Genomic DNA, 12,160 nt, shown 5'->3' on the forward strand with positions numbered 1-12,160 from the left:
GCTCCATGGAATTTTCTTGCACACAATTAAAAGGGAGCTTTTTGGGGGAAGATTTAATTTTTTTGCTGTTTTCTCGAAGTTTTTAATTCCAGCAAAACTTGGATTTTTGTTTCTGTAGAAAATCCACTCCCCCTCTCCACTCATCCAAGGCCTTTTTAGGTGGGAAATTTCTTTTCCCAACTAAAACTCTTCTTTTTCCTTGCTGGAAAACCCAGGAATTTAAAGATCCCTTTGCTTTCGGGCACAGGAGTGGTGTCCAGGTTCTCACCTCCCAAAATCCTGGAATGCTTTGGAAGGGCCCTCCCAGCTCAGCCATTCCAGGATTTTTCCATGAGTAAAAGGGAAGGATTTTCCTGCAGCTCTTCCAGAGGGCTGGGGTTGGGATGAAATCCACCATTCCCCCATGGAATTCTGCTGGTTTGCCCAAAGGCAGGGCAAAAACTCGGAGGAATTTTTCAGGATGTGCTGGGGAGAGAGAGAGAGAGAGGTCCCTAAATAATTTATTAAATATTTTAATTAGTGGAAAATGCCTTTATTGCTTATTTTATAAGGGGGAAAAAAGCTTTTATTGCTTATTATATGAGGGAAAAATGCTTTTATCGCTTATTTTACAAAGGGAAAAAACCTTTTATGAGTTACTTTATGAAGAAGAAAAAAAGGATTTATTCCTTATTTTATTAAGGAAAAAATGCTTTTATTCCTTATTTTATAAAAGAAAAAATGCATTTATTGCTGACTTTATAAAGAAAAAAATCTTTTTATGACTTATTTTATAAGGAAAAAATCATGTTATATCTTGTTTTATAAGGAAAAATGTTTTTATTGCTTACTTTATACACAAAAATGCTTTTATTGCTTTTTTATAAGGACGAAAAGGTTTTTATTACTTAATTTTTAAGGGGAAAATGGTTTTTATTGCTTATTTCTTATGGTGGAAATATTTTAATTAATTTTTTTTTTTTAAGGAGAAATTTTTTTTTTTAGCGCTTCTGTTTTTGGATGAGGAACAAAATCCCAAGTGCCAGGACGTTTCTTGTGTCAAATAATTTCTGTTTGTGCGTTTGGTGCTCATTAAAAAGAAATATCTTTCTTAATTCTAACATAATTAAGAAGTTATTATTATTATTATTATTAGTATTAGTATTAGTATTAGTAATAATATCAATAATAATATTAATAATATTAATAATATTAATCAATAATATTAATAATTAATAAATTTATAGTATAGAATATATATTATTATATATAATATATAATAATTAATATAGTATTAATATTATTAATAATTATATTAATTATATTAATTTATATTATATTAATATTAATTATAATAATTAATATTAATAATAATATAATACTATTAAATAATAATAATAATAATAATAATAATAATAATAATAATAATAATAATAATAATAATAATAATAATAATAATAATAATAATAATAATAATAATAATGTTTTTATTTAATTCTCAGCAACCAAACATGGGGAATGTGGAGTTTCTGGCACTGCTGGACAGACAGGAGAGGGAGAGGAGGGCAGGGATCCCTGGAAAACCTCTCTGGAGCCGGGCTGGGAGAGCTGGGAATGTTCCCCTGGAGAGGAGAAGGCTCCAGGCAGAGCTCAGAGCCCCTGGCAGGGCCTGAAGGGGCTCCAGGAGAGCTGGAGAGGGACTGGGGACAAGGGATGGAGGGACAGGAGCCAGGGAATGGCTCCCAGTGCCAGAGGGCAGGGATGGATGGGACATTGGGAATTGGGAATTCCTGGCTGGGCTGGGATTGCCAGAGCAGCTGGGGCTGCCCCTGGATCCCTGGCAGTGCCCAAGGCCAGGATGGAACACCCTGGGATGGGGAAGGTGTCCAAGCCCGTGACAGGATGGATTGGGATGGGCTTTAAGGTTGCTTCCCACCCAACCCATCCCGGGATTCTGGGATTTGTCCGGGAATCCCTGACAGAAACGCTCCGGTCTGGGCAGGCTTTGCCCCGCTCCTCCTGCACAGAGCGATGAGCAGCATTTATCATTTGGTTTTCTTTTCCTTGAGAGTGAATTTCCTTTCCAAAAAAAGTGAGGGAATTCCACCCAGATGCCGGCAGGAGAGCTGGAGCCCCTGGGCCTGAGGGTTGGGAATCCGGAATGGCCCCGCGGGACGGGAGCGGCCCTGGGGATGGAACCTGCTCTGGTGCGGGCCTGGAATCAGCAGATGTGCTCCAGCGCCCGTGCCTGCTCCCCTGGGCTCCCCATGGCATTCCCTGGGCTCCCCATGGCATTCCCTGGGCTCCCCTCGGCCCCTCCAGCCTTCCCCTGCTCCCTCAGCACCCATCCCACATTTCCCCATCCCAGCCTTCCCCATCTCTCCTCAGCACCCCATCCCACGTCCTCCCATCCCCTGCTCTTCTCACCTATCCCTCACGCATCCCTTTGCTCTCCTCCTCATCGCTTCCCACACTGTCCCACCTCCCTCAGCGTCCCAACCTTTCCCCGCTCCCCTCGGCCCCCGATCCCCTCTCCATCCCAGCCTTCCTACTTTCCCTCTCCTCCCTATGCCAGCCCCCGATCCCCTCTCCATCCTCGCCTTCCCCCGCTCCCCTCGGTCCCCGATGCCCTCTCCATCCCAGCCTTTCCTCGGCCCCCATCCCGGCCCCCGATCCCCTCTCCATCCCCGCTGCCTCCTCTCCCTCCCCATCCCCGCCTCCCCGCCCGCGCCGCCTCCGCCCCTTCCCTCCGTGCGCGATTCGTGAGGCCGGAGCCGCCCCCGGCACCTGCCCGGCCCTCCCTCCCCATCCCTCCCTCCCCATCCCTCCCTCCTCCTCCTCCTCATCCTCTCCCATCGCTCCCCGCTGCCCCCGGGCCCAGCCGCAGCATCGCGGGAGCCGCGGCCATTGCGGCCGAGGCGGGGCCGCTCCCGCTCTGCCCCGGCCATGAGGAGGAGGAGGAGGGCGGCGGCTCGGAGCTGAGCCCCCCGCGGGCCGAGCTGAGCCCTCGCCGGAGGCTGAGAGCCCCTGGACGCTGCTGAGAGCCCCTGGACGCTGCTGAGAGCCCCTGGACACTGCTGAGAGCCCCCAGAACTGGCGAGTCTGAGCCCCCCGGACACTGCTGATCCTCCGGACTGGAGCTGCTGAACGTCTCCGGACACTGCTGAGACCCCTCGGACGCAGCTGAACCCCGGGACTGGAGGTGCTGGATCCCTCAGGACAGTGCTGAGCCCCCCAGGATCCTGCTGACCCCTCGGACTGACGGGGCTGAGCCCTTCGGACATTGCCGAGACCCCCAGGATCCTGCTGACCCCTCGGACTGACGGGGCGGAGCCCACCCCGGACACTGCCGAGACCCCCGGGCCGGTTCTGAGCTCGGGGCTCCGCCGCAGGTGAGGCCGGGGGAGTCCGTGCCGGGCTCCCCTCGCTCCTTCAGCCCCGGCTCCGTTATCCCGAGGGCTCCCCTGGCTCCCGGCTCCGTTCTCCCGAGGGATCCCCCGGCTCCGCTCCCCCCGCTGTCCCTGATCCCGGCTTTCCCGGGAGCTTTGGTTAATCCGGGCTCAGCCGGGCTGGGCCAGCGGAGTGTGAGCAGCCCTGAGCCAGCCCCGGCGCCGGGCTCTGCTCAGGAGCTCCCCAAGGAAGCTCCGCTGGGCCGCGAGGGAGCGTCCAAATATCCCTGGAAAACCGCGCGGAGGCTGCCCATGGTATGGAGCGGCGGGTTATCCATTTCATCCCTGGGTTTTCCTGGAACAGCGCTTAGGGATGCCAGGGTTCCCTGCAAGAACGTTTTGGGTTCTGGATTTCACCCCTAGGCTTCCCTGGAATTCTGCTTGGGGCTGCCAGGATTCCCTGGAATGATGTTTTGGGCTGTCAGGCTTCCCTGGAATAGCGCTCAGGGCTATGGATTTCAGCCGTAGGTTTCCCTGGAATGACGTTTTGGACTGTCAGATTTCTCTGCAATAGCAGTTTGGGCTGTCGATTTCAGCTGCACGTTTCCCTGGAATCGCTTTTGGAGCTGTCAGGTTTCCCTGGAATGATGTTTTGGGCTGTCAGGATTCCCTGGAATCGCTTTTGGAGCTGTCAGGTTTCCCTGGAATGATGTTTTGGGCTGTCAGGATTCCCTGGAATCACATTTGGGGCTGTCGGGTTTTCCTGGAATTGCATTTGGGGCTGTCAGGTTTCCCTGGAATCACATTTGGGGCTGCCAGGATTCCCTGTAATCACATTTGGGGCTGTCAGGTTTCCCTGGAATGATGTTTTGAGCTGCCGGGATTCCCTGGAATCGTGTTTGGGGCTGTCAGGTTTCCCTGGAATGATGTTTTGAGCTGCCGGGATTCCCTGTAATCGCGTTTGGGGCTGTCAGATTTCTCTGGAATGATACCTGGGGCTGCCAGGATTCCCTGGAATCGCATTTGGGGCTGTCAGATTTCTCTGGAATGTCTTGTGATTTCTCTGGAATGGTACCTGGGGCTGCCAGGATTCCCTGGAATCGCGTTTGGGGCTGTCAGATTTCTCTGGAATGATGCTTGGGGCTGCCAGGATTCCCTGGAATCACGTTTGGGGCTGTCAGATTTCTCTGGAATGTCTTGTGATTTCTCTGGAATGATGCTTGGGGCTGCCAGGATTCCCTGGAATCGCGTTTGGGGCTGTCAGGTTTCCCTGGAATGATACCTGGGGCTGCCAGGATTCCCTGGAATCGCGTTTGGGGCTGTCAGATTTCTCTGGAATGGTACCTGGGGCTGCCAGGATTCCCTGGAATCGCGTTTGGGGCTGTCAGATTTCTCTGGAATGTCTTGTGATTTCTCTGGAATGATGCTTGGGGCTGGCAGGATTCCCTGGAATCGCGTTTGGGGCTGTCAGATTTCTCTGGAATGGTACCTGGGGCTGCCAGGATTCCCTGGAATCACATTTGGGGCTGTCGGGTTTTCCTGGAATGATGTTTTGGGCTGTCAGGTTTCCCTGGAATCACATTTGGGGCTGCCAGGATTTCCTGTAATCACATTTGGGGCTGTCAGGTTTCCCTGGAATGATGTTTTGGGCTGCCAGGATTCCCTGGAATCGCGTTTGGGGCTGTCAGATTTCTCTGGAATGGTACCTGGGGCTGCCAGGATTCCCTGGAATCGTGTTTGGGGCTGTCAGATTTCTCTGGAATGGTACCAGGATTCCCTGGAATCGGGGCTGCGCCTCTTCCAGCCGCAGGTTTCCCTGGAAGTGTCTCAGCCTGGCTGCTTCCCGGTTTTCCCGGTGGTTTCTCCCAGTGCTTGCACAGATCAAGATGCCGGGATGATTCCACTTAAATTCCACTTAAATTCCATTTAAATTCCACTTAAATTCCTCCCGCGTGGAAATAAGGATGGAAACAGCCCGCACTGCTGGAAATGGGATTTGGCTCGGCTGTTAAAAGCTGGGATTTTCCCAGAAAATCCTGAAGTTGGGATGCCAGCTGCTTTCCCAGGAATCGGGGAAAAGCCCCTTCCGAGCTGACAGAAAATCGAGTTTATTTTCCATTTATTTTCCGCTTTTTTCGTTAGAAATTGAGTCGGTCTGAATGGATAAAGAGAAAATAACTGGTAAAAGCTGTTTTTTGTCGGAAAATAAGTGCTGGAATTTACTTGGGTGCTGGGAATAGGGGGAGGAAAGATTAACAGGAGATTAAGGCACGCTGGGAATGATGGAGGCAAAGATTATTTTAACTCTTGGTGGCTGCTGGGCTTTGAGGGGGGAGATGAGGCCTTAAAACTTGAGTTTTTAAGGTATTTTTAGGTTATATTTAGGTGGGTTTAATGTGTTTTTTGGTATTTTTAAAATTTTCCTCTTGTGCTGCACATTTGATGTTTTGTGTTATCAATGAAAACATACTTTAGGAAAATACCAGTATGAAAATCTGTTTTTCTTGTGTAAAAAAATCTAATTTTCTTGAGTAAAACCCTCCTTTTTTGGCTAAAAATCTGTTTTTCTTGTGTAAAAGCCTCATTTTTTTTTTGAGTGAAACCCTCCTTTAATTGTGTAAAAAGCCCTGCTTTTCTTGTGCAAAAAAAGAAGGGGTTTTCTTGTCTAAAAATCTGCTATAGTGTGCAAAAAAAGGTGATATTATTATTTAAAAACCTGCTCTACTTGTGCAAAAAAAAAGTGATATTATTATTTAAAAACCTGCTCTACTTGTGCAAAAAAAAAAAGTGATATTATTATTTAAAAACCTGCTCTACTTGTGCAAAAAAAAAGTGATATTATTATTTAAAAACCTGCTCTACTTGTGCAAAAAAAAAAAGTGATATTATTGTTTAAAAATCTGTGGGGTTTTTTGGGTCAAGAATCTGCTTTTCTTATGTAAAAAGCTGCTTTTTTTGAAGGAAAAATCTGCTTTTTGTTTTTTTTTTTTCCCTCCCAGTGAACGATCCCACACGGTTCTGGGGTTTTCGGGCTGTTCCCACCTTCTTCCCACCTGCTCCAGAAACAGCTCCTGGTTTTTAGGAATGAGAGCTGCCAGAGCTCTCCCCACCATCTGCACCCCCAGGGCCCCATTCCGTAGGAAATTTGGGCTGCTTTGAATGTGGGAATGTGTGGAGAGGGATGGAGTTCCTTCCTCCTCGTGTTCGGTGGGGTTTTGGGTTTGCAGGGGATGCAGGGATCAAGCCCCACTGGTTTGGGAAATGACAAGAAAATCGTGGTTCACGGAGGAAAAGTGGAATTGCCCGCAAAGAAGGAATTGGGAATCTCTCCTTTATTTTATTTTTTTTTTTTTATGTTAGGAAATTCCAGAGGTGTTTTGTCCATCGGGTGAATCCAAGGAAAATTTTGCCTGGGAATGTGGGAGATGGAGCTCCACATGCCTGCACCTTCATGGACGTGGGAAAATATGTTTGGGTTTTTTGATGCTTTATTTTGAAGCCCCACGGAGTGAGAGCCGATCGATCCCAACAAATCTGCTTCCCTCAGAGAGCAGGAGATGAGGCAGGAATAAACCAGGGATGGACACAGGAGATCCCAGTCCTTTTGTGAGGATGAGTTTGGAGCGGGAGCCGGCGGGGTTTAAACAATTCCTTGCTTGTCATGGGGGCTTTTGGTGCTCAGAGATTTGGGGTCTCTCCTGATCTGTTGGATGGGAAAAAGGGAGGGAATTCTGCTTGGGCACAGCTTTGTGGGGCCATCCCGTGCTCCTCAGATCCCAGAATGCTGGAAAGAGACCCCCAGGATCACTGGTGCACCCCCACAGTCCCTGACATTCCTGCCTGACATTCCTGCAGCTCCGGCAGCCTCGGGAATCTGCATTCCCTGGTTTCCCTGCTCCTTGGGCCACTTGGGCTCTCTGCAGCGTTTCCTTGGGCTGGAGGATCTGGAAAACCTCTCCAGGGGGGACGTGCCTGATGCAGAATTCCCAGCTTTCCCCTCTGATAAATTACAGGATTATTTCTCACAGCTGTCCACAAAAAAATTTGGGTTCACAGTGGGGTGTGAATGGCAAACCAGGAGATCCTTGTGTTGGAGGAGCTGGAAAACTCCTTCAGGGAGGATGTGCCGAGCTGTCAGTGCCACTCAGTGCTCTGCATTTCCCTGGAATGTGGGAGCTCTCCCAGCTCTGGAATGGGAACAAGCAGAGGCAGCTGATCAGCCTTGAGGAGGCTCCTGCAAAGGGAGAAATCCTGGGAGAGGTGGAGGTTTGGGAGTGGGAGATGCCGGGACTGCCTGGGAACGAGGGATTTGGGAAGTTGGTGAGCAAAGTGCTGCAATTTGCTTTTCTAGGTGGGCTGTGTTTGAGGGAAAGATCTGGAAGAAGCAGTGGGAGGGGAATTTTGAGCTTTTAACATATAGGAAGGGGGGTTGTCCTCCAGTAGTTGGGAGTTAATTCCCAAAATTTTTGTTGTTCCAGAGGGTGTGTGGCTGCTCCATCCCTGCAAGTGTCCAGGGCTGGGTTGGATGGGGCTTGGAGCACCCTGGGATAGAGAAAGCTGTCCCTGCCCATGGATTAATATCCCTTCCCATCCAAACCATTCCATGGCTCTGCGACATTCCGTTAAGATTTAGGGGGTTTCAAATCTTTATTTGAATTATCTGCAGCTTTTCGGTGCTTTGCACCTGCACAGCCCCAGGACTTTAAAGGAAGGAATCAACCCAGGTGAGCTCTTCCCGAATTTCCCACCTTGTGGCTCTGGGGCTGCTGGGAATGTGGGAGGATGGAACTGGGGGAGCCTGGAATTGTGTGGCTGTGCCTGAACAAAGTCCCCCAGAGGTTTTCCTCCCGAGGTCTGGGATGAGAGGAATTAATGAGGCTTTTCCACTTCAATTCCTGAGTCACAGGAATGAATTCCCAAGGGAAGAATGGGGCTATTAATAAATTTCAGGAGAGGAGAGAGGCAGAAAAAATGGAATTCTTGAGACACAAAACACTGCGTGCCTCTGACTAAGGGTACCTGATTGCTTTTATTTCCTTTTCCCCCCCTATTTTTATTCCTTGCTAGATGTGCAAGAGCTTCCCTGATCTTGGAGTTTGACAGTTCTGCCATTAAAAGTTCTTCCTTATCCATGAATTAATGAGCTGCTCATGGAATTCAATGATGAGTTTTGGAGAGGGTGTTTTATTTTCAGGTTTGCTCAGATCAGTGTGGCCCTAAAATCCAATTTTAAGTTGGAAAGGGGGAGTTTCAAACCTTCCTGGCCAAATTTTTTTTTGTGGTGAATCCCAGGACAGCTGTGAGAAATAATCCTTTAATTTATCAGAGGAGAAAGCTGGGAATTCTGCATCAGGATTCTGCCTTTCTTAGGTGGAAGAATGTATTTGTGAGTGATTTAATTCCCACTTGGGAATTTCTCCTGGTGAGCTTCCTGAGCCCTGTGTGGCTCTGCCTGACCAGGGGAGTCCTGGAAGCCTTAAACCCTTCTTGCTGTGGGGTTTTGGGGAAGTTTCCCCCCAGATTTCCTAAAAATTCCAGGAAAAACCCAAATTCTGCTGCCGTGGGCTGGGTGCTCATGAGCAGGAGCATCCCTGAGTGTCAGGTGCTGCTTTAGATTTGCCAGCAGGGGTTGAAACCTGGGTTAAGTGCTCCCAAACCTCTGGAATTCTGCTCTCTGGGATCCATGGCAGCAGGGGTTGAAACCTGGGTTAAATGCTCCCAAACCTCTGGAATTCTGCTCTCTGGGATCCATAGCAGCAGGGGTTGAAACCTGGCTGAGCTGCTCCCAAACCTCTGGAATTCTGCTCTCTGGGATCCATGGCAGCAGGGGTTGAAACCTGGGTTAAATGCTCCCAAACCTCTGGAATTCTGCTCTCTGGGATCCATGGCAGCAGGGGTTGAAACCTGGGTTAAATGCTCCCAAACCTCTGGAATTCTGCTCTCTGGGATCCATGGCAGCAGGGGTTGAAACCTGGGTTAAATGCTCCTAAATCTCTGGAGTTCTGCTCTCTGGGATCCATGGCAGAGCAGTATCCAAGACCATCCCAGGGATCCAATTCCTGCTTCCAGCCCAGATCCTTTTGGTGGGAGAGGAGCTGTGGGTGAGGTGAGAGGTGCTGGATTTGGGCTCTCAGGGGGCTGTGAAGGGCCCTCGTGGCAAATAGGAGATTCCCTGGAAAACTGACAGTGGAAAGGCAGGAATTCAGCTCTGGAGTGGGAGCAGGAGGTGGTTCCATCCATTCCCCAAACAGCACAAACAGGATCAGATTCCCAGGGATGTTCTGGATTCCATTTCCATGGCTGAGCTCTCATCCCCTGGGAAAGCCAGGCTGGATTTTGGGATGATTTTACTCCTCTTCCTCCATCCTTTTGCTGTGAGCAGGGGACAGGAGGGGTGTCCTTGGCATTCTCCTGTGGGAATGGGTTCCTGGGGGAGCTGGGAGCCCCTTGGAGCAGGGAAAACAAATCCCTGAGCGCGATCCCAAAGCTCCTGCAGGCTGGGGAGCACTGGGCAGCCTGGGGGCTTGGGCAGACCCTGGTACCCAGGGCAGCATCCCCTCTGTTGCCAGGCAACTGCTGGGATGTGCAGCTGGCTGGAGCTGCTGCAGATGTGGCCACATCTGGCAAGGGAGCAGGGGAAATCCCTGTCCCATCCTGAGCCTGCTCCTGTCTCAGGCCTTGGGTTAAGCTGAGCTTTCCCAGGCCCGGCTCATGGAATCCCTCCTTAGGGCTTAGGGTGGCGTTAAAAGCAGTTTTGGCTCTGGTTTTGGCTCTGGTTTGGGTTTCATTCCATGAAAATGGGAATATTTAGGTTGGGAACAATGCTTCCCTGGTAGTAACTTGGATTTTGTGTCCTTCCTTATCCAAGCACAGGGGTGTGGGCACTTAGGTTTGGTATTCCTGGGAATGCAGGTGGCCAAGGAAAGTTGGAGTCTTGCAGGTTTGTGAAGTGACACTGGGCTCAGAGCAGTTCTGAGGTTAATGAGGAAGATTTAATCACATGTCAGGATGCAGCTGCACTCTGAAATTCCAACTCTGCTGAATCAGTCAAGGAGCTGGGTGAGAAACTGGCCAACTCCTCTGCTTTGCTTTGGGATTTTCTTTGGGAATTTCCACGGCCAGGTCATTCCTGTCCTGCTGAGGATTAGGACACTTCATCCGTGATGAGCCTGAGGAGTGCCAGAGGATTAAGGAGCAGCTCAGGGCTCAGCTGAGCCGGATTTACAGCAAGTGCCCATTTGGGAATGAAGGGCTTTGACCTCCTGGAATGAGGCCAGAAGGTTGGGAGAGCTGGGAATGTTCCCCTGGAGAAGGGAAGGCTCCAGAGCTCAGAGCCCCTGGCAGGGCCTGAAGGGCTCCAGGAGAGCTGGAGAGGGACTGGGGACAAGGGATGGAGGGACAGGAGCCAGGGAATGGCTCCCAGTGCCAGAGGGCAGGGATGGATGGGACATTGGGAATTGGGAATTCCTGGCTGGGCTGGGATTGCCAGAGCAGCTGGGGCTGCCCCTGGATCCCTGGCAGTGCCCAAGGCCAGGCTGGAGCAGCCTGGGATGGTGGGAGGTGTCCCTGGGGGTGGAATGGGATAATCCTTAATGCCCCTTTCCACCTAAACCAGTCTGGAATTCTGTGATTCCCCAAAATTCTACTGAGTTTCTTCTGAACACACTTTTATTTCCTGCCCCCACTCTGTGCTGCTGTAATTTCCACATTTTCAGCCCATGAGAGGGTCAGAAATTACCCCAAGTTTCACTAAAGAATTGAATCACCAGAACTGGTGGGAAAATACAGCTCAAGGATTTTTTTGAGCTGTATTTTTGGGGACTTTTGCTGTATCCATGTTTATTTTACCTTGCAGGGGTATTGGGGATGGGAATGAAGAGATTTTCAGGCAGCAGTGATGGATTCTGTGTCTCTGAGCCTCAAAAAATTCAATATTGGTCATTCTGGGCATGGCCTGGCTGTGGGGATAACCAGGGGCTGGGGGGGAGAAAATCCTGAACAATTTACAGGAGAAAATCCTGAACAATTTACAGGAGAAAATCCAGAACAATTGGTTTATACCCACAAAAATGTGAGGTTTTTAATCCAGGATTGGAGTCTGGAATTGCCATTCACTTGGATTTGCAGCCTCCATAATTCCCCCCAGCACTGTGTGGGGTCAGCCCCAGGAAATGCTGGCAGGTTTGCCTCCTGTTTCCATTCCCCAAATCCTGCTTTTCCTGCTCCCAGCCCTGCAGGGTTTGGGGCAGGAATTTCCCTCTGCCTTGCTGCAGGATAATGGGGTAAAATTTGGTTTATTCCAGGAAGAGGCAGCTCAGAACTTGTGGGTTTTTCCCTTCCTCCTCTTCCCGCAAACCTTGTTAGGCTGAATTTCAGTTAAAATAAAACTTATTTTGGGGAACGGTCTTCCTTTTGGAGGTTTGGAGGAGGGGATTTTATGGAATCACAGAATCTTGGGATGTTTTGGGGTAGAAGTGACCTTAAAGCTCATCCCGTTCCATGGGCAGGGAATCCTTCCCCGATCCCAAATTGCTGCAGGCCCTTCCAGCCTTGGACACTTCCCAGGATGGAGCATCCACAGTTCTGTTGGGAAATTTGGGTTTTTCTTCCTTGTTTTTTTCCTATAGTGAATCTGTTCCCTGTCACCACTGTGGAAATGGATTGTGTTGCCCTGGAACAGCAATTCCTGAAATTTTAAATCAGTGTCCTGGGAATCCCTCAGCAGGAAGAGCCATTGGTTGATATTTAGGACAGATGGAAATTGTTATTAATGAGGAGTCCATGCAGAAATG

At 49.6% G+C, this 12,160-nt stretch overlaps 1 protein-coding gene across 2 annotated transcripts in view; it reads left to right on the forward strand.

Annotated features, from left to right (window-relative positions):
* Positions 1 to 2,801: 2,801 nt before the first annotated feature.
* The window catches only part of GALNT13 (polypeptide N-acetylgalactosaminyltransferase 13), a 50,048-nt gene continuing 40,689 nt past the window's right edge, over positions 2,802 to 12,160 (forward strand). For both annotated transcript variants that reach the window (XM_036386516.2, XM_036386518.2), the window contains exon 1: positions 2,802 to 3,371. The gene's annotated coding sequence lies outside the window, so the exon portion shown is untranslated. The remainder of the gene's footprint in view (positions 3,372 to 12,160) is intronic.

The sequence above is a fragment of the Molothrus ater genome, chromosome 7 (assembly GCF_012460135.2).
Source record: "Molothrus ater isolate BHLD 08-10-18 breed brown headed cowbird chromosome 7, BPBGC_Mater_1.1, whole genome shotgun sequence".
Classification (NCBI taxonomy): Eukaryota; Metazoa; Chordata; class Aves; order Passeriformes; family Icteridae; genus Molothrus; species Molothrus ater.